Consider the following 4,456-nt stretch of genomic DNA (forward strand, 5'->3'; position numbering starts at 1 on the left):
TTTCTATTGGTTGCGATCTCAAAGTCCTGCCCATTCGTGTTTCCCGTGAGCAGCTCCTACTCCCGCCTCGCCGCGTGAAATCCCTTCCCATTGGCCTGGCTTCTTAAAGCGACCGAGATGGCTCGTTTAAGAGAATTTTCCGGTTCCTGCTTAAATTGTTGAGAGGCAACGGTGGAAGGAAACAACGCGGTGTATTATGAGCCTGTATGAAGTGGCCGCGGGGAGATGATCTCATTTGTTGCAGTGCTGTGAAATAACTCTTCGCTCACACACAAAAAAGAAAGCAGCTGCAAGAGGGTGACTTATTTCCCCACCACCCTAGCAGAGACCTGCGCTTTTCAATGCATGTTGCAGATGAAAATGATATAGATGTTACACTCCTGTCCCTTTCGCAATGATTTTTTGTTGCAAAATCCAAAATCTAGTTTGGTATCGTGCTTTAAAAATGCTGTCTCTCTAAACTAGGACAATACTCCTTGTTAAAAGACTGGTTTGTAATTTAACTCCTACAGCCTTTCGCTGTCGTGGAATTAGGTAGGCACCTGCTGAATTTCTAGATGTTATTTTCCAGATGCGTAGGCATGTTTTTCTAAACTGGCGAAACAGTCTTGTGGCACCTTAAATACGAATTAATGTAATACAGCATAAGCTTCTATAGGTCACCATCCATACGGAAGTATAAATACATGTTTTATAGTATTTTAATAATAGTAGATTCTCTATCATTAAGGTGCACTTTTCCCGACAGGTTTCTGTGGGTAAAGGGCATAACTATTTCAAAGCACTGTAATGGAAGAGAGCCTCAGATATAATTATTTGGAATTCTATTAATTTCTATTACAGTTCCAGTACTCCTGACCTACCCATTTCTGACAGAATGGGAAGAGAGGTCTGCATGGAACTTTATTTTTAAAAATAGCTGTACATTGCTGAATTGTTTTACAAGGATGCAGAGACCCCCTCTCAACCTTCTTTCCTGTTTTGGGAGCAGAGGAAGATACGTTATATGTCCTGTCCAGTGTCATCTACAGTGACTGCAGATCTTCAGGATTTCAGACAGGAATCCTTCCTCAGTACTACTTGGAAAGGGCAGGTGTTTATCCTGAGGTCTTCTGCATGCAAAACATGTGCTCCATTCTTTCATTTCCAACAGAGAAACTATCCATAATGCAGCTGCAACAGGCACAAAGATTGTAAACCTGCTGTTGCTCTATTTCCTAATCTTGAGACACACTCACTAAACAGTACGGGCCTTGACTGCTAAACCTTTCCACAACCACTTAATGATGACCTGATGGCGAGCCTGAGCTGGAGTATTTGTGTTATATCCAGGTTCTAGACAGAGTAGATCCCCAGTAATTTATGGCCCTAAATTAGTCTTGCCCATTAATTTCAGTGGGACTGCACAGAGCATCAGTAACATGGGATGCAATCCTAACAGTTTAACTCATTTGTAACAGCACCAGTACTTACAGAATTTGGTACAATGCAGATCTGTGATAGCACAGCATAGCTATAGTGAAAACCAATGGGTTGAAGAAGCACAATTTCCCCAACTATACAGAGAAAAAGTATCAAAGTTTGTGATGTCCTTGATAATCGTAGTGGTTCAATATTTAATCCAGGAGCCTCCTGGACATTGTGTATAAACTTTACACTCGTTACCTGCTAAATAAACTGGTTGACTGGGCTGACCACTCTAACTTGCTTAATCCGGAGCAGGCAGGGTTTAGAAAGGGCCATAGTACAACAGGCCATTGCTTGGTACTACAGACAATGATAGATAAGTATACAAAGGTACACAAGAGCAAACTTTTTGTGGCTTTTGTAGATCTTACATCTGCTTTTGACTCAATCTGTAGGGACAAATTATGGCAAAAACTATATGAGACGGATATTGATAGACGACTTCTTAATATACTTAGAGAGTTACATTCAGACACCACAGTTAAAATCAGAACCGGGATGTCAGGCAACTATACTGACCCACTGCCACTGGGGAAAGGGGTAAAACAGGGTTGTTTGTTAGCGCCGTTCCTCTTTAATTTCTATATAAATGACATTGTTCAACATATGGCAAAGTATAAGTTAGCAGCTCCCGCCCTGGAAGGCAAACATCTGAATATATTGCTATATGCTGATGACATGGCTGTTATGGCACTTACTCGAAGGGGCCTACACAGCATGCTGGAGGGGCTCGCAGCTTATTGTGCCCAAAACTCTCTAAAGATAAATTATGACAAAACAAAAATTGTGGTGTTTACTAGAGCTCGCCAGACATTCAGATGGTCTTTAGATGAACACGTAATCGAACAGAGACTTTCTTTTAAATATCTTGGTATCACTTTCCAAGCTACATCTAGCTGGCTTGCCCACTTCAAGACTGTAGCCCTCCTAACACGTAGGACAATCGGTGCTCTGCTCAGCTTTTTCTATTTGAGGGGAGGGCAATTGGTGATCCCGGCACTAAAAGCTTTTGTAGGAAAAGTGATTCCCCAGATGCTATACGGAGTAGAACTCTGGGGATGGAATCAGAAGCTGCTAGAACGGCTTGAAATTCTTCAAAACTATTATCTCAAGAGGATTCTAGGCCTTCCTCAAGGAACCCCAGCAGCTCTCTTGAGGGTGGAGGTTGGATTACCCTCTGTGTCTGCCAGGGCCCACTTAAGATTCCTACGATTTTACATCAAACTTGCAAATACCACAAACACCTTATTGGCCAAACAAGCCTTTGTATCTCTTCAAAAGAATACCACTTGGCGTCAAAACCTATCTGAGATCCTGGTTAGATACACCCTACCGGAGTTTAACACCCTCAAACTGTGGAGCCCAGACAAAGTTCGGGAATGGATCCTGGAGAGAGACGCTCTGTTAGATATCACAAAAATTCAGAACCCAGGGTCCTCCCACTGGCTTCCCCGACTGAAAACAGTCAAAACTTGTGCCAATTATTTGGCGAATATCACCAATCCCACCCTTCGGAGAGCCTTCACCATGGCCCGTTTTCAAACCATTCCTACGGCCTACCTGACAGGCAGATATGCAAAAATCCCAGCAGAGCAACGTATATGTCTTTGTCATATGAGAACCCAAGAGGATCTCACACATTACATGTTGTATTGTCCCATCTATTCGGCCTTCAGGGATGCGATGTTACAAACTATTCCCAAATCAATAGTTAACTCTGAGGACCAAGTAAAGTTTTTACTGGTGGACGCTGATCCACGGATTTCTCACGTGGTAGCGGTCTTTGTGGTGAAGGCTATGAAAACTAGGGTACGGTTCCTGGACGAAACGGTGAGGTCCCTCCCATTGTTTTCCTAACCTGTTGCTGTATCTTCTTTCCTGAATGGCGGGGGCTTTTGGGTAGTCTCCTTGCTGGGATAGCATGGCATGAATTTTAGCTTACTTTTATAATCTTATTGTTATCTTTTAATAATGTTTTATGGTATTTTGTGTAAAGGCATGGACCTCACAAATTTAATAATAAACTTCTTCTTCTTCTAATATTTAATCCTGGGTTTTTCCACCCACAGTCCAGTGTACTTTGTGCAAATCAGTACATTCATCCTCAGTGATAAGCATGATGAGGGAACAAATGAACAACCATTTATTTGTTATTTGCAACAGCAGAAATAAAGAAGAGATAAGTACATTGTTCAGTTATGACGTCCAGTTTTGGAGCTCCCCACTTCTCCCTGTAAATCAGGCATGGTGAGCCTGTTTCAGACAGTGGGCCACATTCTAGGAGCAGGTGGGGCCAGAGGCAAAAGTGACTGAAGCAAGGAACATGACTCTTAACCTTTGCCCCCATGTTTGTACAATCCATGATGGCTAGGTATGCTCTTTTGTACAAAAAATATTGTGTGATTTATTCGCTATAGCAAACAAAATTGATAGAAACTACACTAGGCAGTAGTGGAGGCTGTATATGTAAGTAGGTTAGACAGCTGCTATGGACCTTGCTCATCTCCTTTGGAAAAGCAACTGAAGAAATTTAAGTTAAAATGAACGAGGACCTAGAAATTTAGCTGTGAGCATGCACAAGCCAATTGCTCCAAAATGAACCTGGCACTTCAGACACAAGTTGATTTCTAGACGAGAACTAAATTCTATGAAAATAACAAAATCTATGATACAGGGAAACACTACAGGACTTACAAAGTAGTTATATATACAGTCGAGTAGATATAGAAATGGAGTCTAGCTTTTCCTGCAGTTTACCAAGTACACATTTCAGTGAAAGTAATCACTGCTTTCCAGATTCAGCAGCAGCTTTACAAAATTCCACACACATGGCAAAGCTGCAATTAAAACAAATGCTCTGGCTATTTTTTTAAATCACTGTCGGGCAATCACAACTTGATTTAGTTTAGTTTTATATAGACAGAACACTGTAATTCATGACAAAGGATAACGAATTCTAAAACCGATGTACAAAACTGACATTTGGTAC

The sequence above is a fragment of the Podarcis tiliguerta genome (genome assembly GCF_965153285.1).
Source record: "Podarcis tiliguerta genome assembly, chromosome: 2".
NCBI lineage: Eukaryota > Metazoa > Chordata > Lepidosauria > Squamata > Lacertidae > Podarcis > Podarcis tiliguerta.